Below are 25,496 nucleotides of genomic sequence, written 5' to 3' on the forward strand. Positions count from 1 at the left end.
TTCTGGTTAGAAACAGCATTGATCAAGTGCTTTTCCAACAAGACTCACAGAAATCCAAGGATCCAATCACCATCCCGGAAACTAAATCTCATACCCAAGTAGTCACATAAACATGTTATCACATAAGCACATAACATTACATCTAAGTCTCTAACAAGCGAGACAAACTCATTGTGATACTAATCACTTCCCACGTACCCAAAGTATTCGAACCCGGTACGCTCTGATACCAAGTTGTAATGCCCTCAAAATAAACCCATAACATCATACAGTCAAATTACAAGAAAAAGATATTATATTACAATCATCAGAGTATCCTTATGAAATGTATTACATGTTGATAACAAAAGTAACTGCCCTATAGGCTTACAAATTTTCAAGTCAACACTTGGTTACAAAATGAGAGTACTAACTCAAATACATATTAAGCCCTTGGCCTGAATTTACATGAAATACATCCAAAGAAAACAAAATAACAAAATAGTCTGTCTGCCTCTAGCCTCCCAAGCTATGTTCTTGGAGGTGGCATACCGTCGGTACCTGAAAATGAAGTCCCATATAGGGTAAGCCACAGCCCAGTAGAAATATACTAAACCAACTATAAACAATGACTAAAATAATAACATTCAATAGATGGTCCACACTTATATTCCAACTTATGTCATATTACAGTTTCATGACAATCATGCCCATGCTATATTTCACCTTCCATTCCTTATTCGTCATCAAGTTTGAAAACAAGGCTCAGAGTCTGGCCAAATAATTTAATGAGATTATAACTCATCACTAAAATACTTTCAAAATTCATTATGGATACACATTTTGGTGCTGTATCAATAATATATAAAACCACTTTCATACTTCACAAATGATAATGATATACATTTTAGTGCTATATCAAATCATACAAACACTTCTATACTTCACAAATGATACACATTTTAGTGCTGTATCAATCTCAAACAAATCCGGTTTAGAGGTCCATCCCCCATCTTCCAATAAACCGTGGAGTACATCCACCATCTCCTCCCACACAATACAATGTATATAAGCAATTATCATATACAAATTTAATCAATCAAGACAAGTGATACACATTTTAGTGCTACATCAATGTCAAACAAAACACTTCTATAATTCACAAATGATACACATTGTAGTGTTGTATCAATCTCAAACAAATCCGGTTTAGAGGTCCATTCCCCATCTTCCAATAAACCGTGGAGTACATCCCACATCTCCTCCCACACAATACAATGTATATAAACAATTATCATATACAAGTTCAATCAATCAATTCAAAATTTGATGTATTATACCAACCGCCGCATTCGATAACATACCCAATTGATTAGTTATTGTTTGCCTAATCATCATGCATTGTCTACAACAATCAAGACTATCCTCCACCGATAGTCCAAAGCAGTTATTTCTAAACAGAAAATAAATGCACCAAATGGATAAAGTATCAACATTTTATCTAGGTGAGCGATAAATTAATCCAACAACACTCTTTGATCCCGTACCTTTCCAATTTGAATATTTCCTATTCAATTTCTCATTTTCCTAAATTAATTATACAAATTAATTTATCAAAACAGTTAGGGCTTTTTCCCATATTTACAATACCAACTCTAAGATTCCGTTTTCCATCAATAATCCAACACCAAGTCCATCTTCCAATGTATTACATACATAAAGGTTTATATGTTTGAAACCCCATCTTTTGAAAATTACATAAAGACCCCAAAACCTTCTCAAAATTTCTCAACAACCCCCAACATATCAAAATGTCAAAATTTAAAGACAAAGCTTATAAGATGGAGTAGGATATCCCTACCTCGAAGTTAGAGCTCAAACGGAGGAGAGGACCAAACTCAAAGTGCTCCAAACTCCAAACTTTTCGGATCAAAACGTAGCCCTCGACGATCAACACACTTTTTGTAAAGGCCAAAGGGTAGGAGAACACTGTAACTAGATCAATCCTAAGAGAGAAGGGAGAAAGTAGTGAGAGAAGCTCTCAACAATGGCTTTTCGGAAAAGTAAGAGAGAGAGAGTGGAAGTTGAAAAGTGATTCAAAATAGCCTAACTGTCAACTGATATACGACACCCCCGCTCGAGCGTAGAACATGACGCTCGAGCGTCTAGCACAAAAACTGAACCCGCTCGAGCGCATGAAGGCCCGCTCAAGCTCCAAGACACAAAAACAAAACACATTCGCTCGAACGCGAAAACCAGTCTGCTCGAGCGTGGATTCTCCCCTCCCAGTATTTTCTCAGACAGTGAACATCCGCTCGAGCGCCAAAAGGGCCTACTCGAGCGTAGGGAAACCCGCTCGAGCGTAGGGAAACCCGCTTGAGCGTGAAAAACAAGTCTGCAGTACTTTTGTAGAGACACGAAATGCTGGAAGTATGGAATCTCCGCTCGAGCGCACAAGGACCCGCTCGAGCGGACCACTCAAAAACTAGGCAACAAGAATTTGAACTAAGGCTCATCCCACCTGTTCGAAACACGCTCAACACATCCTAAAGCTCAGACATATAGAATTAAAGGATGACAACAAGACATACAACCACCAACTCCACAGAACCTATGTCCGGAACACTGTACATAAAGGGGACAAACCCGGGATCGCTATAAAGAACCTCATTGGGGCTTCACCAATCTTTGTGGTTGAGAATGGTGGGATTATTGGGATCTGAAGATGACCCTGGTGAAGAAGCAAAGTGACAAAAAATTAAGGTTTAATTTTTTTAATTTAAAAGGTGTGCATCGAGATTATTTTTGTTCTTAAAAGATGTGTACAAACAATTTTCTATATAATATTATGAGTATTACTGGATGTATATTATGATCATTTTTACTTAGGATATAATTGTCATTAAATTAATATTTCATTAAGGATGTGTCCTAAACTAATCAGATGTGTGAAAATAAAATGATAGCTTTGCCTCAAAATGCTTCACCCTTCAGAGATAGATATACTAACCTAACACAATCCATCTTGCCACGCAACTCACTTTACACATAAAGCCTCCGTTTGGGAAGTGGGTTGGCTTTTTGGCTTTTTTGGCTATTTTAGCCTGGGCTAAAAAGTTTGGTTTGGGAAGGGCTTTTTGGTTTTTTTGGCTTTTTTTGTGAGAGAAGAATGTAATGATTATGGGTTGGATGTGATATTTTGTTTTTTGTGGCTAAAATAGCCAAAAAAGCCCCGTTTAGCTCTTGCCAAATGGAGGCAAAAAATGGTTAGCAAAGCATAACCCCAATTTCTACAACTTGAAAACATGTTTTTGAGCCAAAAGGAAGTCATTGCATCTACAATGCCATGATTTTTTTGTATATTTTAAAGCTTTAGGTGACAGAAAACAGGCTGAGCCTGGTCCCCTGTTTGTCTTACCAGGAGACACTTACGAGGGCTGTACAATGCTCAGTCATTACTAGTAAGGACATTGTCGACTTCTGTTTTTACTTCGTGGAGATCTGGACCCCCACTTTTAGTTGGACATGTGGTTCGTCCCATGTTGCAGCCAATGCCACTGAATTCAAGCTTCGCTTGCAAGATTTCTCCAAGATCTGGAAGCAACAGAGAAAACATCAAGAATAAGTACATTTCAAATTTGATATGCGTAATGCTTGCAACCAAATGGAACATGAGGCATTTGGACCTCAAAAGATATTAAAATTTAGTGAAAGTTCAAATTTTTTGCACTACATTTACAATAGGTGCAGCTTATAAGGGTTGCTTATAGTTTTCTTTTTTTTTTCTTTTTTTTCTTTTTTTGGGTTAGTTTGTGCCAGAGTGCTTTCTGTAGCTTTTGCTTGCAGCTTATGCAGCAAAAATAAGTTGGAAAATTTTTTATTGAGAAGGGCTTTTAGTTTTTGATTTGAGATTATCAGCTCGCAAGAAGTTGCACCAAATGGGCCCGAAAACAACATAGGAAGAAAGCCAAAGAAATTTAAGTTGTACTACCTAGATCAGCCGAGATAAGGGACTCTCCTTGGAAATTAGGTCCAGCCAAAATGGTTCCTGATGGTGAAATAATGACACAGCCTCCACAGCACACCACTGTATCGGGTGAGTGGTTGCCATTCAAATCTCCAGGTGTATGTTCTGGTGGGTGTGGGTAGTCTTTTCTGTGGCAGAACTGGTTTGCTGATAGAACAAAGCAGCTACCTTCCAGGGCAATATGGGTCATAGAGGCTCGACACGCCTCCATTGCCTCGGCCGTGGGGGCACAATATGTTTCAATACCTACAATAATGGAAAAATAAAAGATTGAAGGATGCTTTTGTGTTGAGAGAGGGAATGCAACAAGAGAGTAAATTTAAGGAAAATCAGTGTAGCGAACATGGATATTTGTGAATTTAAGGAGTACAATGTAATTGTTATACCGGCAATTTTATAATCCACAGATCTCAAACAAAGTTGCATCCCATTCATCTTGCGAAATAACAATTTTTTTAATAAAAAAAATTCACTAACTGTGTTTGATTGCAATTTTAGATTATAATTTATTATATTTTTCAACTAATTTGAAAAATAAAAAATGAATATTTTTAAGTTGTAAAATATAATTTTTGAAACTTATTTAAGACTCTTAATTTATATGGACAAAATAACTCTATTTCTTTTGTCTTAATTATAATTTTTTAGTGGATGTCAGATATTTGCATGTAACGTATAATCAAAACAAGTTTAGCCTTTTTACTTCCATTTGAACCCACAACTTCAAGGTTAATAGGATAAGTCTTAATCATTGAACCACTCACCCTATGTTAGAAGTATCGACTTAGAATCAAAAGTGTTCTAGATACCCCTTCTTCTTCTTCTTTTTTTCTTTTCTTTTTTGTTCAATACAGATAAAAGAAAGATGGTAATAAACAGTAAAAAGAAAAAGAAAATAATATTCACTATGGTTTTAGCTTTTTGAGTTATTTTTCAAAAATGTGATTTGAAAACTATGTTTTGAACATGGATATGTGTTTGGTTTCTAAAAATTTGACTATTGCAAAGAAATTCAAATTTCCATCCACACATAGAGAAAAAGTGCTGCTTAAATGATGTATTCAACAATAAATTGAAAAAAAAAAAAAATTATTGTCATATCAAAAGTACTACTATATCTGTTTATATATGTGCATACTGCATATGTATCAAAAAATAATTTTATATGTACCCTTTTATGGTATATATATATGTACCATTAAATTTGTAACTTTATCAAAAAATAATTTGGTATATATATATATATATATATATATATATATATGTACCATTAAATTTGTAACTTTATCATAAAATTTCATGATATCAACCACAAAATAAATAATTTAATCACAAATTGGCACAAAAAAAAAATAGTAACTAACTTACAAACTTTTATAACATTAAAATACAAAAGTATTTTTGAATTTTGTTCTGTTTTTAAATTTAGAATCCCTTTACATTGAATATTGTGTCAACGTAAAATTCAAAGTCTCGCCACATTAGACTTTTGGTCAGCTTGTTGAAACTATTCAACAATACTAAAAAAAAAAAAAAAAAAAACAAAACAAAACAAAACAAAACAAAGGAGAACAAATCATATTAAAAAGTAAAAAACAAACAAAAAAGAACAAGTCACATTAAATCACATTTTTGTTTCCAAGTGTGCATCCGAAAAAAAAATAAAAATTGAATACTTTTTTTGATTTTTGGACTGATTTTTTGGGTGAATAGGTTTTTGGACTTTTTTTTTTTTTTAATTTTTGGACTTAACCAAACAAAAACTCTAAAATTTCCAAAAAAATAAGTTTGGAAAACCGGAACAAACACTTGATTATAAACTTTAACAATTCTTACCGCTAGGTTTCGTTTGGAAACCCTCCTTTTTAGTTAAAAAGTCAATGGTTCATTGGGCTTTTTTGGCTCAATGAGCCATAAAAGACAGAATAGGCTCATGAGCCATCCCATCCAACTCCATAATCATTACACTCTTCTCTCACAAAAAAAGTTAAAAAGCTAAAAAGTCAAAACCCCTTCCCAAACTAAGCTTTTGAGCCCAGGCTCATATAGTCAAAAAAGCCAAAAAGTCAAAAAGCCAACCCACTTCCTAAACGGAGGCTAAATTAGTCAAAAAGTCAACAACTTATACCAAAAAGTCAATGATTTTCTTTTCTCTCTACTTTTTGCATATCTTTTTGTAAAAAGTCAAAAAATCATCCCAAACATACTAATTTTTTTAACTCATATTTTAATTAAATAGTCAAAAAATTACTAAATTAACATGTTCCCAAACAAGAGGTTACTATCATAAGTGCAAAAAAAAAAAAAAAAAAAAAAAAAAAAAAAAAAAGGGAAAAGAAGAGGAACGTTAGATTGTCTTCAATAAGACGGAAACAAAATACCTTACCAAATCGCTAACAAGATAGGAGCTCGTGATAATTTTTCGATAAATACTATTGTGTGTGGTTTGAGTCTTTTGGATTAAATTTTTTGAAAATTGAGTTTTTTTATTTTCGTGTTTTTTTATTTTTAGTAAATATTTTTAAAATTTTAAATATTTTTTTTACTTTTTTAGATGCACCTTACTTAGATGTGTCTAAAAAGTAAAAAAATTGTGAAAAAATATTTTAAAAAATTAAGAAATACATAAAAATACAAAAAATGAACTAAATTCTTATATTTTTTTTGTATTTTTGATATTTAATGAATTTTTAAAAGATTTTTTTATGATTTTTTTACTTTTTAGGTGTATTAATGTTAGGTGTATCTAAAAAGTAAAAAATTTACATAAAATATTTAAAAAATTCAGTAAAAACAAAAAAATACGAAAAATAAGAGTATAAAAATTTTTTAAAATTGTTTTTAAAAAATGAGAACCAAGCAAAGGGAGTTATGAAAACATGATTTCAGGAACAAAACAGAACCCCCCTTGTCCAATCTATACATTGACTCGGATTAAAAGGATTAAAAATTAGCAGAGACCCAAATAACAGCTGAGTTCATTAGAAAATAAGAACAACAAAATCAATCCCAAAAAAAATTACCTTTAGCATGCAATTCAGTTCTGAGTAGCGGCATTCTGTCCCAACAGATGAGGCCACCCATTCTCTCAACCATGCTCTCATACATAGGCGGTGACGATTTGGCTCCAGCACACCCTACTCTGCATTCTGATGCCATTAGCATCAGCTTCCGATGCTTTCCAAGATACCGACCAAGCGAATCAAAAAACAGAACAGCAGAAAAAAGAGAGGACCTTACTCTCTCCACCACTCCAATTACTAGGTGGACTTTGTATTTACCAGCAATTTCTGCAAGCCTATCGACTTCAGGACCTGTTTAGGCAACGATCAAATCAGCAAAGTACACATTGTAACAATAAATTCCACCAGTGATAAGATGTCATTACACAATGATTTAGTATAGCTTCAAAGACATCAAAGGGAGGCAATTTATTACATTGTTTGCCATTTTAAGCATCCACTGCTACCTCTTTTCATTGACATTCAGAAAAGGACGCAGAACACTAGTTATTTCATCTTCTTCTTTTCCTCTTTAGTTTACAAGAATTACACCTAACTAGTTTGAGACAAGCAATACATCAATGATACCACCCCTATTCCTGTTCAGAAAAATATGGAGAGAGAGAGAGAGAGAAGAAAAGAAGAGAGAAAACCAAAGTTCTAGGCTTAGTGGGAAAAAATGAAATAGTAGAACGTATTCCTTCTAACGTGAGGATTGCCCTAAGGAAAAAAAAAAGCTAGTAGGTTAAAGGGTTCGCGTGGCAAGACTCTCCCATTCCCTAGGTTACAACCTCCAATGTATATGTGGCAAAAAATGTTGGTTGCACTATTACCCTCAACTAAACTAATGATCTTTACCCTCTCAACTTTAGAACCGTATATTTAGAACCCTCAACTATCAAAATTGCTTCACTTTCTTTCCTTGAGGGGGTCTCTATGATTTTTTGATAATTGAGGTATTTACGTGTATGATTTTAAAGTTCAGAGGGTAAAATTATATTTTGTGATAATTGAGAGTAAAGTCCAATTAACCCAAATATATATATATATATATATATATATATGTCCCAAACTCTGTGCAGCCTCACGCACTTTTTGATCACCACTACACAATAAAATCAAAGGACAATGCGAACTTGATAGAAAATTTTACTCTTTATTATGTAATCTCTTTTCCCTACCTTCGTAATATAGTCAATATGACAATATCAAGTGTAAGAATAAATGTATAGGGAAAGAAAGAGAGAAACAATTATGTATATATTGATTTTATTGATTTTGATTGTTATATTGTATGTACATTATATAGGAGACGTGGGTGGAGAGTGGAGTAGGTGTAGGTGTAGGTGTAGTGGAGTAGGTGGAGTATGTGGGTTTACATTAACAGTCCCCCTCAAACTCAATGAGGATAGGAACTAACCAACTTGAGGTTGAAGAGAGTAACAAAACAGGAAAGTAAACTGACAAATAAAATAAAATAGGATAGGAGACACTGTATGGTTGTGTCAAATCGTTGTTGAAGACACGGTATGGTCGTGTCGGACCGTTGTAGCAGGACAGTTTACGAGGTCATGCCGAACCGATGTAGCAGACACTGTGTGGTCGTGTCAGACCGTTGTTGTAGAAGCGAACCGGAATAAATGTCAGGACAGTTTACGGGGTCATGTCGGACCGTTGTAGAAGCTGACCGGAATCAATGTCGGGACAGTTTATGGGGTCATGTCGGACCGTTGTAGAAGCTTGTGGTGGTGCACCAAGGGGGCGACTTAGGGAGTGCGCCATGGGGTGGCTTGGGTGGTTCCCATGGTGTGTAACCATGCTCACCATGATACATAATATATGTATAACCCCCCCTCAAACTCAAATAGGTGTGAAGATAGAAACCTATTTGAGGTTGAAACAAAGGGAGTGATAAAGCTGACCGTTGTAGAAGACACTGTATGAGTGTGTAGATAGGCTGCCCAAAAGATATACATGTAGATAGATATATCGCACCCTCAAAAGGCGCGCCCAATCTGTCAAAAGGTGTGCCATCAAAAGGCGTGCCCAATTCATAAAAAGGTGTGCCGGACATGATGGCGAGGCGCGTGACTACCTTGGCTTGCGCGCCCGTTTTGTCGTCTGGCGTCAAGTGGCGGCCTCGGCTATTTAACCAAGACAGAACCTGAGGCAGAGGCTGAGACAAAAAAAACCTGCGAAAAGCCTCTGAAAAACTCTTCCGTTTCTGAGAGAGACTCTGTAACACTCTGTTGCCCAGCCTCTGAAAAACTCTTCCGTTTCTGAGAGAGACTCTGTAACACTCTGTTGCCCAGAAAATGGCTTCGTCGTCCCGTGGTCTGCTCACTCTCTTTCCCGACCTCAACGAGTCAACAAGAGAGATAACTGGTGCGGTGGCCAGTGAACCTCAACCAAACACCTCTGGTTTTGCTCCGTTGAACTTTCCGATGCGGTCTGTGGAGCAAAAAATGGCGGTGCAAACTGATATTGAGGCCAATCAGTATACATTGAAGTCATGTGTGGAGACCATGACTGCGGTCACAAACTTGTCGCACCGGCTGCAGAGTAGGACAAATGAGGTGCAGCAGTTAAACGCCCAACTGGCTCTGCTCCAACGCATGTATAAGGATGCGCGAGCAGAGATAAGTGTGCTAAAGACGGAAAACAAGGAGCTGAAGCGGAAGGCCACCGTGATGTTCTGATTTGGAGGGCCGCTATATGCTGTAGTGGAGGAGCAGGGGGGAGTGAACGTGCTCGGCGGTGTGGGAAACACGGAGGCAGCACCGGCAAGGGCCGCCCAGGACGGGGGCAAGAAGAAAAGACCGGCGGAAGAGGCGAAGAAGTGAGGTCGGTGAATGGCCGTTTGCAGAAAAGAAAACAAATCTTTTGTTTGTGGGTGTTGGATTTGTTTTGGTTTGTATTTTTTTTTTTTTTTTTTTTGTGTGTGTATGTAAAATTGTGATCGGGATTGAGCCCGGCATGAAGAAATGACAAGTTTGTGGAATGAAAAACGAGTTAGTGAATGTTTTTTTTTTTTTTTTTTTTTGGTGTGAAGAATAATAAGAATAATAAAAATAATAATAATAAAAATGGATTAATGAGGAAAGCATGTGCGCTGGTGGGTGGAATAAATGAAGGCAAATGATGAATATGATTAAAGTGGGTCTGGTGGAGAGAAAAAGGGACCAGAGAGAGAGGTAAATGTTTTCATCATAAAGTGCATGTGGGAGACCACGGGAAGTGAGTGGTGTGGGTCTGTGTCGTGCTGTCTGTATTGGGGTGTGAATGTATGGTGTGTATCTGGGTGTGTTGTGTAGCTCCAAGGGTGTGTGTTTGTCAGTGTGTATGTGGGCTGTGTCTATGGAGAGAGCCGAGAGGGAGAAGGAGCTCAGTCTGTGTGTGAGAGCTGGTGTGTGTTTGTGAATGATCAATGTCTATGCCGTGAGTCAGTGTGTTATAGAGAGAGAAGAGAAAGAGCCAGTGCATGTGTTGTCCATAGAGAGAGCCAAGAGAGAGCTCATGGCCGTGGGTGTATGCATCTGCTGTGAGGTGCCGAAAGAGAGAGAGGAAGAGGGTTTGACTGGGTGGCCCCCTCAAAGAGAGAGAGAGAAACCCGTGTGCGTTGTAGAGAGAGAGAGAGTGAGAGAATAGAATGTCCTCCCAAAAATGCATGGCCGAGAGACCCAACACACAGACACCCCGCAGAGAGAGAGTGACAGTGCCCGAGAGCAGATGCATGTGCGTATGTGTGTCATCTCTTCATCGCCGAACCAGTGCATGCCAGAGAGAGAGAGACCAGGTGCCGAGAGAGATCATGCATCGCTGGTGTGTGTGAGCTGGGCTGTGGTCTGTGTGAATCGTGTGCAGGTGTATGCCTGGTGTATTGGCTGTGTGTGCGTGTGGTATGTTTATCAGTGTGTGCAGATGGAGTTCAATGGGATCTCTGGGTGTTGGATTAGTGTAAGGTTCGGCCTGAGAAGAACATGAAGCAGCCAAGGTGAGTGAGGCTATCGGTGATGATGGCCCGGTTGTGGAGTTGCAGTGGTGGTGGCTTGACAGTGGAGTAGTTGGTGGTGCTGCTGGTGGTGAAGTGTTGTTGAAGAATCTGCCATTGAAGAAGAAATTAGGAAAATTTGGGTTTGTCCGGCGGGCGGCCAAGGCGAGATTGCCGCCCGCCGGTGGAACGAAAATACTAGGTTCTTAACCTAGCTCTGATACCATGTAAGAATAAATGTATAGGGAAAGAAAGAGAGAAACAATTATGTATATATTGATTTTATTGATTTTGATTGTTATATTGTATGTACATTATATAGGAGATGTGGGTGGAGAGTGGAGTAGGTGTAGGTGTAGTGAAGTAGGTGGAGTAGGTGGAGTATGTGGGTTTACATTAACATCAAGAATGCACTTTGCAATTATATAAGCAATGCAGTTTGTCTTTTCATTTTTCCTTCTCGAGAAATCTCATTTCACATAAAAACAACAAAAATAAGAAAAATGGGAAAAAACTGCGTTTCAACAAAAAGGCATCTCACCAGGAACATCAATAGCTGAAGCATGATACTTTTGGATCTCATTGTTTCCATCAGTTGATTGGGTTTCGGACATGGCATCAAAAAACACTTCACGAGGATAACCACCAACAAATGCCTCAGGAAACACAACTAACTGTGATCCATATGCTGCAGCACCAGCAATCAGCCGCTCTGCTTTATCTGATCAGAGAATAAGAACAGGTTTTATCAACAAGAATGTCAATAAAAAAAGAAAAAATAAAAATTCACTGTGAAAACATAAAAATGAAATGTGAGGTCTCTCATGAAGTTGTGATTTTTTCAGACCTTAAATTTTACTGCTGCATCTGAAAACAGTATCATTTTCATACTAATAAACTCTTGCTTCTACAAAAGAGCAACTGCAATGGCCTATAAAGCATATGCTAACTCATGATATCAAACAAGAAGGATATATTGGCGGTGTTTGGGAAGATTTTTTTTGATTTTTTTTTTTACTAAAAGACAAATTGGTTACAAAACAAAAAAAAAAAAACAAATCCAAACAAAATATCACATCAAACTTCATAATTATTTCACTTTTTCTCTCACAAACATCACATCCAACCACAAAAAAAACCCAACTATCTTCCCAAACACAAAAAAAAAATTTCTCCAATAATATTAATCTACAACTAAAAAAATCTATAAAAAAACCCACTGCCTAAACACCTAGATTATTGAAGAGAAACTTTTCCAAAATGAAATTACAGGTTAAAGAAAATGTTGAGGACATTAGCAGATTTTTCACCTATCATGCTTTTATCTGTAAACAGTCTTTTACAACTATTATATAAAGGAAAACCGAATCTGTTTCATTTCATAAAACTTTGATTACAGTGCATATACATATTTATAGAGAATAACTGTGTAACTACTATTTAACTACAGTTTACATGTAACTGAAATATAACCAATCTACCTAACTCTGATTAATTCATAACTGCCTAACTAATTTTGTTTTGAGCTAACTCGTGACTCTCCACTGCTTTGGCTCTACTTTGGTTTTCTGTTGTTTGGCTGAGCTCCTTAACATGCCCCCGCAAGCTGATGGGAGAGGGATAGCCCAGAAGCTTGGTCTGGAGATAAAGAAAACGAGGGGAGGCAAGAGGTTTTGTAAACAAATCAGCAAGCTAATCCATGGAGGAGATGTGATTGATGTGTAACTTCTTGGCTGCAACCCGTTCACGAACATAATGATAATCCACTTCAATATGCTTGGATCTTGCATGAAAGACAGGATTGTTGGACAAGGAGATAGCAGACATGTTGTCACACCAAAGGGTAGGAGCTAACACAGAGATGGACAAATCAGAGAGTAACATACCAATCCAGCAAAGTTCAGCAGCCGTTTGAGCAAGGGCTCTGTATTCAGCTTCAGTAGAAGACCTGGAGACAGTGGGCTTGTTTCTTTGCTAACCAAGAGATGAGGTTTGGACCTAAAAATACACAATAACCAGTGGTAGATCTTCGATCAAGAGAACAACCAGCCCAATCCGAGTCAGAAAAAGCATTTATAGTGAAAGGGCCAGGACTAAATTGAAGACCAAGATGAAGAGTGCCCTTAAGATACCTCAGTAGTCTCTTAACCAAAGCAAAATGACTGGTGAGAGGGGTTTGAAGAAACTAACAAGCATGGTTGACAGCAAAAGCTAAGTCAGGATGGGTTATAGTCAGATATTGCAAGGCACCAACAAGACTTCGATAGAGGGAAGGCTGAGAGAAAGGCAGGTCTTCTTGATCAGTAGAAGATTTAATGGTCATAGGTGAAGGAGAAGACTTGCAGTTTGTCATACCAACATTGACTAAAATTTCAGTAACATATTTATTTTGAGATAAGAAGTAACCTGAGGAGAAAGAGGTAACAGCAATGCCCAGAAAATAGTTAAGAAGCCCCAATTCTTTCATTGAAAATGTAGAGTGCATAGGGGTAATGAGAGAAAAAAATATAAGAGGAGTCACTCCTTGTGAGGAGGATATCATCAACATAGATTAAAAGAATGGTGATGGAGTGAGAAGTCTTCCTAACAAACAAAGAAGAATCACAATGACTAGCTTTAAAACCTTGAGTGAGAAGAAAGGAAGAAAAGGTGAAAAACCAAGCTCGAGGAACTTATTTGAGGCCATACAAGGCTTTATTGAGTTTGCAAACCATGGAAGGATGCGTGGTGTCAACAAAACCAATAGGCTGATGCATGTAGACCTCCTCCTCTAATACACCATGAAGGAAGGCATTTGAAATGTCCAGTTGTTTGACAGACCATTGAAAGTGAAGAGCCAAACAGAGAAGAATGCGAATAGTAGGCTGTTTGGCTACTGGACTAAATGTCTCAAAATAATCTATACCTTCAGTTTGAAGAAAACCTTTGGTAACCAACCTGGCTTTATGCCGAGCAATAGTGCCATCAGAATTTTTCTTGAGACGAAATACCTATTTGCAACCAATAGCCTGTTTGTTGGGTGGAAGAGAGACTAAAGTCCAAGTCCCTTGCCGGATTAAAGCATCATATTCATCCTTCATAGCAGCAGTCCAGGCACTTGATTGAGAAGCCTCTTGATAGGACTGTGGTTCAGTAAGATCTGTGGTGGTAAGTAAACAATGTGGCTGAGATTTGGATCGAGTAATCATAGAGTGAGTATTAGTAGAAAGAAAAGAAGGAAGAAGAACAGGTAAAAAAGAAATGGGAATAAAAGAAGGAGCCTGAGAAAGATAAGGCAGAGTAGGAGACTGAATTGGTACAGAAAACAGATGAGGAGAAACAGACTAGGAGGCAAACTGATGAACAGACTGTAGTGCAAATGGCTGAACAGACTGAGGCTGGACAGACTGTAGTGCAGGTGACTGAACAAACTGAGGCTGAACAGACTGAGGCTGGACAGACTGTAGTGCAGGTGACTGAACAAACTGAGGCTGGACAGACTGTAGGGCAAGTGACTGAACAGTCTGAGGTTGAACAGAATTAAATTAACCAAACACAATAGGAATAGATGGAAAAGAACCTTTGGAAGGCATAACTACAGGTGTAGAATTTGTAAAAGGTATAGCTGCAGATGTTGCAGGTGTAGAACTGTTAGAAGGTATAGCTACAGGTGTAGATTCTACAAGTTTGGAGGAAATGACAGCAGAAGCAGGTTGTGAAGGCCAGAAAAAGGAGTTGAGCTGGGACAAAAAAGAGGAAATAGATGGGACTGCAAAGGAAGGAGCAAAAGGAAAATTATGTTCATCAAAAACAACATGTCTGGAGATATACACCTTGCCAATGGAAGGATCAAGACACCTATAACCCTTAGTAGATGGAACATAGCCAAGAAACACACAAGGCACAGACCTAGGTTATAGTTTATGAGTGGTATAAGGTTTGAGCCAGGGATAACATCTGCAACCAAAGGTTTTAAGAAATGTATAATTAGGAGGCTGCTGGAACAAGACTTCAAAAGGTGTGAGAAAATTAAGCTTAGCAGTAGGAAGCCTATTAATAAGAAAAACAGATGTGGCTAAGGCATCAAACCAATAAGCAAAAGGTAAAGAAGAGTGATGCGTAAGTGCAATAGTAGTCTCTATGAGATGTCTATGCTTCCTTTCAGCTACACCATTTTTAGCAAGAGTATAAGGGCAACTTAATTGATGCTGAATAGCTTTACTTTTTAAAAAATCAAGAAATTTGTTACTAAGATATTCACCCCCATTATCACTTCTTAAAACTTGTAAGTGAGTAGAAAACTGATTTTCAACAAAAGCCTTCAACTCCAAGAACTTAGAGAACACCTCACTTTTGTAATAAAGGGGAAATAGCCAGGTAAATTTGCTGTAATCATCAATGAAAATTGCATAATACTTGTAGGGAGCAACAGTGGAAGTGAATGGGCCCCACACATCAGTGTAAATGAGAGCCAAAGGTTTATTGACAGTAGAATTTGACAAACTAAATGGTAGTCTATGACTTTTGGGAACACAACAATGGGAGCACATTTTATTAATATCAACAGATGGAGAAAACACCATGTGATGTTTAACAAGATACTGAAGTTTTCTAGAAGATGGATGTCCTAATCTAAAATGCCAATTAGAAGAAGTAAAGCTATTAACAGTACAATGAAAACATGTTGCTGGTGAATATGATGCAGTAGATGTAGCAGCAGATGCCGGGACGGAACTACTAGGAAGGTGATAGAGACCATGGGAATGAAAACCTTTATAGAGCACCTTCTTGGTACTCTTGTCCTGTATGAGAAACACATCTTTATCAAAAGTAATAGTGCAATTATTATCAGAAATAAGCTGATGAACTGAAAGTAAATTGGAAGATATGGAAGGAACATGAAGCATTTGAGATAGATGAAAAGGAAAGGAGGGTGTAGGGAGGAGACCTTGACCAGTGTGATGTATAGGCAATGTATTCCCATTTCCAACAGTGACCTGATCAGAACCATGATATGGCGAATATGAGGCTAGATTGTTCAAATCATTTGTAATATAGCTGGTAGCAGCAGAGTCTAGAAACCAGTTAGTGTTAGTGTTGATATGAGAACTATCACCAATGACAGAACCAGGCTGAGAGGATGTGGAGGCAACATATACTTGAGAAGTGGAAGACCTGGCAGGCTGAAAGGAAGTCTCCAATCTATACCAACACTCTAATGCTGAGTGATTTGGTTTGCCACAAATCTGACAAAGTACTTGTGAAGAAACATGTTGAACAGTAGAAGAATGAGGATGTTGAGCAGTAGAAGAATGAGGTGAGTGATATCCTCCTTGAGAAGAACCTTGATGTAAACTCTGTCCATAAGAGTTACCTCCTCTGCCTCGAGAACTAGAAGAATTGCCTCCGAAAAATCTGCTACCATCTCTTCCTCGACCTCTGTAAGAACCTCCTTTATAACCACCTCGAGAAGAAGTTCTTGAAGTATGATAAGCAAATGGAATCTCGGCATTATGGCCTTGCTTGGATGAGGATTCAACCTGAATAGACTCAGAGTTTAGCAAAGAACATAACTCTCCAATAGAAATGGATTCAGATCGAGTTCGGATGGAAGTTTTAAATGCATTGTACTCATCAGGCAATCCATTAAGAATTAGTAAAACCAGATCCTCATCATCTACAGGTGAAGCAGCTAAAGCTAGCTGATCAGCAATGGATTTGATCAGAGTCAAGTATTCATCCATTGTATGGCCCTTTTTGACAACTTGATCAAGTTTGTTCTTCAACTGGTGAATATGTGATCTTGATAAGGATGTGAAACGTTTGATAAGAGCATTCCACACCTCATGACTTGTAGAACAATGAAGAACAGAAGTGAAGATAGGTGGAAAGAGAGTTGCAGTCAAACAACTGAGCATGTGAGAGTCAATAATCATCCATTGTGTATACTCTGGATTCAGAATCACATTGCTGTGTTCATTAGTAACAGTAGATGATGGACATACCTATGTGCCATCAACAAATTGGAAAAGCTGCGTAGCTTTCAAGATATTTTGAATTTAATTTTTCCAAATGATGAAATTTGTAGAATCGAGTTTGACATTCACAACTGAATTTAGATTTGTGATGAGAAGAGCAAGGTTTGGAGGAATAAAAGATGATGTTGAAGATGGAGTTAATGCGATCGCAGAAGAAGAGAGATTCATAGATGGCAGTGAAGATGCCATTGATTTATCTTTCAAGAACAGTACTCGTAAGAGCTTGAATGTGGCTTTGATACCATAAAGGAAAACTGAATCTGTTTCATTTCATAAAACTTTGATTACAGTGCATATACATATTTATAGAGAATAACTGTGTAACTACTATTTAACTACAGTTTACATGTAACTGAAATATAACCAATCTACCTAACTCTGATTAATTCATAACTGCCTAACTAATTCTGTTTTAAACTGACTCGTGACTCTCCTCTGCTTTGGCTCTGCTTTGGTTTTCTGCTGTTTGGCTGAGCTCCTTAACACTATAGGGAATAAACTAAGAAATAAAGATCGCCAACCACATGAATGAGTTTAAGGGGGTCATTGTGAAGCAAAGTCTCACATTGTCTTGATATGGGTAGGCATCTTTTCCATGCTTTGTATTTTAATAGACAATTTTGGTATTATGAAAACTTGAAATTCAGTTTCCTTCTCATCGATAGAAGGAAAAGTAACGTGTTATCAGAGAATTTTCCTTTTCACCATTTATCAGCTCACCTAATGAGCAACCAAATGCGAGAGGAGAGGCACAAGAATCCCAATTCTTTTCTTTTCTCACCAAATCGCTCAAACCAAACGAGTGGTAGGCCATTCAGGTGTCCCTAGGAGATGTATTAATGTCAAGATCTATGAAGCACAGATACTTCAAATAGGGTGACGTATCCGTATCGTGTCCGTATTGAATACCGATACTCGTGGATACATATCAGATACTTACTAAAAGTATTGTATACTTCTTAATTAATTTTAGAGTATCGGATACTTAATTTTGAAGTATCGGATACTCCGAGGCATGTATTACTTGTTTTATGAAATTAGAATTGTAGCATTTTTTACATAATATTATAATACAATATAGTCGCAAGAACAAATATAAGAATATTTTTCTAATATTTTGTTTAGTTCTTTGATAAGAAGAACATAATGAGTTAAATAATAGAATTATTCAAATTGATGTAGCCTAATTATTTCATGCATGTCTCCTATAACTACATAGAAGTAAGGATTAACAAAAGAATATAATAATAGTAAAACTAAATATCAATAAATAAATAAGCAAATAAACTTGAATACAATATTTTTATCAGTGTCAAAGGGAAAAGCACATAGACAAATTGTGGATTGCTCTATTATTGTAATATAAACATAAATAAAATATTTGCAATACGTATTGAAAATTTAAAAGGTAAACAAGCTAGTAGCTTAAATTAATACATAACTCTTAAAGGTTAGTATTTTGCATTATAAATTACATTGTGATTCCTCAACATTCTTTAGCTTATGTGTAATTCACTACTAATAATTTTTAAAAAATATTTTTTCTAAACATATTCTAACTGTACCCGTATCTTATTATTTTAGGTTTTGTTGCCTAGTTGTATCAATATCGTATCGTATCTATATCCATGCTTCCCAGGTCAAGATCACACAAAGGATTTTCTTTTTCAAATCCCTCCTCTCATTTGGAGCTAATCATTAACATAATCTGCAAAAAATGATTTGGAAATATGGTTTGGCAAAAATAGATTTTTCTTAAACTTTAGTCTAATTTTTTAAGTGAGACCCATGCGCCAAAGTTGGTGGGTCCATGTGGCAACGTGTTTTTTGCTGCGTAATGATTCACGTTGTATATTTGATTGCTCAAAACTATTATTGGGTGAATAGAAAATCGATGCCAAAATGAGCTCCATAAAAATAGTGTTTTGGTGAAGTTTCCCAAATTGAAGGCAAGAAAGTTTGTCCCACATTGCTTGGCTAAGCTAACATTGGCCCCGTTTGGTAGAGCTGTGGAAAAGTGATTATAACTTATAGCCTAACAGCTTATAGCTGTGAACATAAGCTACTTTTTGACTTATAAATTAAGCTTCTTCTCTCCCACTCAAAGAATAAGTTGATTTTTGACTTACAAAAAGCTATAAGTTGTATTGTTAAGCTGAACCAAACACATCAAAATAGCTTAAATTAAGCTGATAATTGAAATAAGCTGAAAATAAGTCCTACCAAACAGGGCCATTGTATGGGTTTATAAGCTTTGAGTTTAGACCTTGGGGTAGGCCCCTTGGGGCACTTAAGTTTTGTAGAGAGGGAGGTTATGGGCAAAATGGGTTAGACCTATTGGACCCAAAACAAACACGCGCTGCCATCCGACCGGCCGGTTGGGCGGGCTGGGCGTGTGTGCGTGGTGTGAGGTTGGGTTGGGCTGGCTTGTCCGACCCAATGCTTATTTTTTTGGGCCAAAAACAATTTTATTTTTTTAAAATTAAATTCTTACCGTTTGGAATTTGAATTTCGGTTTGAAATTCAAACTTAATTTTGAAATGACCCTAACGTTTCTGAACGTTGGTAGTCTGGTTCCTTACACCTCTTCAGTATTTTTCCTCTAACCGAACAGGTTCATTATCTTTTCAAATTTAACCCGAATACATTACCTGTTCAAATCTGTCCAAACAGGTTTGGTACCTGTTGAAGTCATTCTAAAAAGCCACCAGTTCACCTATAAATAAACAAGTCCTCCATTCACTACGCCAAAACAGGACATTAACGGCGATTTTCGTTACCGCCGTTAAAGATACTATTAAAGGTGGTAACGAATAACGGCGGTAATGAAATCGTCGTTAAAAAAACTGTCACTAAAGCCCGCTTTTAACGGCGGTAACGAAACCGCCGCTAAAGCCCTCTTATTACCGTCGTTAATGATGGCGGTCTTTGCCGACAGAGCTCTGACGGAACTCCGGCGAGTGGTGACCACACGCGGCCAAAGCTTAAACATGACCATCTACAATAACGCAAAAGTAATGTTTAAATATTTATTTAGGGAATATATTTCATATAGAGTGACTGTAGTGGAGTGGTTGGCGTGCGTGGATTAGAGGTCAAGGGTTTGAGACTTGGGGGTATAAGAAGAGAGAATTACTTTTTTAAAATTTTGAACCTATTTATGGCGGTAAAGAACCGCCATTTTTAGTCTTATATTACTGTCGTTTTTTATCGACTTTTAACAACGATAATTTATCTTTTACGACGGTTAGACCTTTTTCGACACAAGTATAAACGGCGGTCTTAAATTACTGCCGTTAAAGGCTTTAACAGCGGTTTTACATCCTTTAACGACGGTAAAAAATCGCCGCTAAAGCCCAATTTTGGCGTAGTGATTTGATTTATCATTCAAATTTTTTTTTTCTTCTTCTCCACTTTTATTTCTTGCGTTTAGCTGCATAAATTTCCTGTGAGAAAGAGCATAAACACAGAGTGTGTTCATTGGACATTTAATTTGTAATACTGTTATTAAATTGTCGTTGATCATTTTATCTTGAAAGATAGATGTCCATAATCTAAAAGTACGGTGGAAGGGGCGAATCTGTCTTAAGGATACAGTGTTCAACACTGGATTTGATCAAATTTTGTTCGAGATAAATAATACTATAAATGGTTGGTTCTATTTTTTCCTTTTCTTTTTTTCAAATTCTGGTTTGTTTTTTATAACAAAATAACAATCTTTTTTTCTTATTTTTTTTATATTTATTATGTTTTAATTTTTATAATCAGACAAGGTTTTTTTTTTTTTTTTTTTTTCTTCCTTAATCTATTCATTCTTGTGGACCACCATACTGTTGAGACATTAACAAACTTGTGATTTTGAAAAAGCCTATATTTATTTACAAAAGCAATAAATAAAGAATATATATGCATATCTTTACGTATCTTGAGATTCTTGACCCAAAGTGTTTAGGGGTGAGCATGGTCTGAATTGGACCGGATTGAGATAAAATCAGTACCAATCCGTTATTTACGGTTCCTAAAAAATTGAAACCAATCCAATCCGTTTAAATTATGGAACCAATCCGAACTAATCCATTTAAATACGGATTGGATCGGTTTAGGACCACGGATTCACATAATTAAATAACAAAAATATATTTATAACACTTTAATTTTATAAAATATAAACATAGCGCTATATTAGTTCCACAATAGCAACGTATTTTTCTATAATAACGACATACTGTTCTAAAATTTAAATAACCATAAGAAAATTGGTTTCACTATAAGTATTTAAACCATTACAAATTAAAACTAAAAACCAACAAATAAGAGTAATAAAAGAAGATATTATACGATTTTAGGTTTGAGTTTAGATTTTATATAGAATTAAGAGAAGATACTATGGGGGAAGATGTTTAATAAAAATATAGACTATTTGTATACGGTTCGGATCGGTTCCAATCCAGAACCGTGGGGTTCAATCCGGAACCAATCCGTAGACTACGGATTTTTAATTCTTCAATCCGGAACTGAACTGCGGATTTAAAAAACCAATCTAAACCTATCAGATTGGACTAAATTGGATCGGATTACGGATTTCACGGATCACTTGCTCAGTCCTAAAAGTGTTGGTGCAGATTACAAGCACAATGTATTTTAATACTCCTATTAAAGTAATTTGTATATAAATAAAAATATTATAGGATGAGTTGTGTGCATTAAATAAAAAGATAAAAAGCAATAAAACAAGAAATTGTTGAGTTCTAGAAGACTCTCCACCAACCACCACGTGAAGAAAAGACAAAATGAAAAGCTGCCATATGAGAACATTTTTTAAATGAGAAAAGGAATAAAAAATTCTCATCTCCAAGTTGAGTCAGTGGTTTTTTCCTATGTATATCTAGCTCCTTTAGTTGAACATTTGTAGAGTCTTAAACCTTATGGCGGTGTGATACAAGGAGACTCACCTTCGTCTCTTTGTTCTCTTTTAATATTTCTATATTCTATCTTGTGTTTTTTACACTTTTTTAGATAATATGTAAGAGTGTTTTTATGGTGGAACTGAGTACAACCTCTAGTCACGGCTGGAAAATAGGCTTTTAGCGGCGTTTAAAAAATGCCGCTATAGGTACTAAAAACGTCGCTAATTATTATTGTGACGTTTAGTGCCAAACGCCGATGACGCGGCCGTCGCTATAACTTTATGGCGTTTGGGAAACGTCGCTGTATTATGATTTTAGCGACGTTTTTAAAACGCCTTCATAGGTTTTTTTAATTTTAAAAAATTCCACCTGCTATAGTGGCATTTTAAAAACGCCGTCTAATCTTTCTTTTTTTTTTTAGTTTTGAAATTGTGCTAATTTTATGTGATTGAACTAAAAGAACACCAATAATAAAACTAAATAACACTAATATGAAATAATAACTCCCATTCGAATAACAAATATAACATTAATTCACTTCCCCATTTAATTTAACATTACCCTCCTCTCTCTCTCACCACTCCCCCATTTAATACAAAAAATAAGAAGTGAACCAAAACATCCACTGTCAGATCCGAGAAAAAAAAGAAAAAATAAGAGAAATAAAAAACCAAAGGATTTTAACACAAAATCCTGAAAAAATTGCTGGCCCTTTGGCAACTAATTCAGAAGTTGTGGTTGGATCCGATGACAATTTGGTAAACAACTTCTTCACTTCCTCAACAAGGTTCTCATGCTTCACAGCTCTAGAAGCAACAATTACCTAGAATAGTAGCTCCAGGTAGAACACCCAATGTTTAGGACTTCAAGAAAGTAAATTGACGGCATTGAATAATTGATAGATTAATGAAGGTGAAGCCAACATGTTAACAACTAAATAGAACTAGCAATAAATTATGAACAGACAAAATGCTCATAACTTTATAACACCACCTACCATTCTGGATGTAGTATAGTGTGTCGATATTTACTTTTGAAGATGATCTTTGGTGACTGTCCTGACAGTTTGAGCAACAAAGTGTTGTAGATCATGGAATGACAAATTATTAGGGACTTGATAGTATACATTATGATGCAAAACAAGAAACCTAAATTCTTTGGAGGGAAGCTAATCGTTGTGCAGACGAGCTAGCCAAAGCAGCTATATGTATGGATGTTAGGGATGAAACTGTGTTGACAGCCCCTCCTTCTCTGGAGTTGGCCTTAGCTAATGACAAGCAAGGAGGGAGTTTCCCTCGTAGTGTCAGTTTGTAGGTTTGGCTTCGGCCCCCTTGTAATCAAAAAAAGAAAAAGAAACCTAACTTGTTTTACTTAGGCAGTGTTTGGTTTACGGATTTGAGTAGGGATTTAAAAAGAGAAAAGTAAAAGATAGGTGAATTGTGAATGAAATATAGTTACATTACACATACTTTTTTCTTTTCCCTTTCCAAATTGCTACCCAAATCTATGATCCAAGCACAACCTTAAGAGATCCCTAATAAGACATTGAACTAGAAGATATAGATAGTTCCCCATCTATGTACCATTCACTAAAACCAGAAACTTCTTAATAAGTAGAAAAATTATATAAAAATAAAATAAAAATCCTGACATCCTGCCCCCATTCACATGAAAATCAGGAAATGGCACCTCAAAAGTCACAACCCAACACCTCTTAATTTCCCCTTTCTCCAAAGTAATGAAGAAACGGAACTTTGATCAAAATGTATAATGATCAAATTTGGAAAAACACAGAAATTTTTGGGCATGCATTTAGAGAGATCAAAGCAAAGATCGAACACCATAGATGAAGCCATTACCTAAAAACAGCATGAGTGCTGCAAGCATAGACTTCCCTGGCCCCCTCCTCATGTAACAGAGCTGCACCTTTTGCAATAGTACCTACAACCCAGCAGCCATGTACTAGTTAACTACAATAAGTCGAAGACTGTATTTACAATCTAAAAAAAAAACCACCTTTGTGCTTTTTTTCAAACCTCTTGAGGAAGCAAAATAACACTCGGTTATTTATTGGAAACAACAAAATATAGAAAGTACTTCACATTGCCTAGACTGTAAGCTCAAGTCCAATCCGAAGGACATGATCATATTTGAGACCCAAAATTTAAAGCAAAGTGGAGAGCAAGATGCATAACAACTAGACATGATAACAAACGATCATGCCCTTACAAAAAGTTGTTTTCATAATATGTGATATTCTTATGGCTGTATATATACAAACATATTACACTAAACCAAAGATAGGTTGTTCTTAAAAATAAAATAACATAAGATATGAATGAGAAACGTGAGAGAGGGAACCAAGGATGGACAGTTAGTATTAACCAGCCTTAAATGCAAATGTAGTCTAGAAATTTTGGAGCATAAAGTGGTAGGATATTTGCTCATGATGGACAACACTTGGAAATTGAAATTAATAACTCGCCATGAAAATTGCATGATAAACTAAGTTTCTTTTTCTTTGAATTTTCACTTTTTGAAATCACTTCCTAATTAATGGCCTATAAGCTGGGATTTTTTACATCTAGATGACTTAACTCACCAGCAGTGTCAATCATGTCATCCACCATTACTGCAACTTTTCCTTTAACATCACCAATGAGATTCATCACCTGAACAATAGCATTTAAAATAATGGACATTAAGAAAATTTCATGAAAAAGAATAACAAACAATGAGCTGCAACAATTCTTTCCATTGATATCACAACTCTTAACTGTAATAATCGATCAAATCCCTGCACTTTAAAAAGGACAAAGCACAACTGTTCAATCAAATCATGGTCTATCTTACAACAGGATCATTATGGTTTTGACAAAAAAAAATAGTCCAACATCAATGATGTAACACATTAGCAAGTGATTGTACTAAAATAATAATCAATTTACATAGCATAAAATGCTTTCCAACACAAATGATCGTACATAATTCCAATTTCCTGTTAACTCGTATAAAACATTTTGAAGTACAAAACCCAGCTAAAAAATGTTTGAGTTTAACAGGACATTGAGCTTCTTTCAATGGTTCCTGACATCAGCCAGCTCCAAAGCCCCAGTTTCAAGCATACTGTTCAGGGTAAAGAACTGCAGAAGGCTGACATAAACACTCCTAAGATGGCTCACAATTAGACAACTCATATTTTTCTTGCAAATGAAAGTAGAAAATTTAGGAGCCCTTTCACAAAATAAAATTATAGGGCAGATTAGTAGTATTGCAAACTGTGAGCAGCTAAAATTTTTAGAATTAAAGATGTTTGTCATTCTATGTTAAAATTTAAAATCACAATGGATTAAACTTATCAACTATTGAACATAGTCAGCTACACTCTGCTTGAAATTTTAAGTGGTAGCTAATGTACATTACCAAATGCGGTTATGAATATATCACTAAAATCTCAGTTAAAACCACTTAATGGGTTTACAAAAAGAACCATACACAAATACAAAGGAAAATGTTCTTCCATTATATTAAAATGCTACACTTAAAATTTGTACAAAAACTCTATTTACAACC

General features: G+C 36.2%; 1 pseudogene across 1 annotated transcript in view; it reads right to left on the reverse strand.

Annotated features, from left to right (window-relative positions):
- Positions 1–317: 317 nt before the first annotated feature.
- The window catches only part of LOC114256065 (bifunctional nitrilase/nitrile hydratase NIT4B-like), a 43,111-nt pseudogene continuing 17,932 nt past the window's right edge, over positions 318–25,496 (reverse strand). The window contains exons 6-10 of the transcript XR_014363344.1: positions 11,541–11,720; positions 7,030–7,320; positions 3,971–4,252; positions 3,398–3,573; positions 318–540 (exon numbers count right to left, since the gene is read on the reverse strand). The product of XR_014363344.1 is annotated as a bifunctional nitrilase/nitrile hydratase NIT4B-like (transcript). The remainder of the gene's footprint in view (positions 541–3,397; positions 3,574–3,970; positions 4,253–7,029; positions 7,321–11,540; positions 11,721–25,496) is intronic.

The sequence above is a fragment of the Camellia sinensis genome, chromosome 3 (genome assembly GCF_055761805.1).
Source record: "Camellia sinensis isolate YWXY chromosome 3, ASM5576180v1, whole genome shotgun sequence".
In the NCBI taxonomy this organism is placed as follows: Eukaryota; Viridiplantae; Streptophyta; class Magnoliopsida; order Ericales; family Theaceae; genus Camellia; species Camellia sinensis.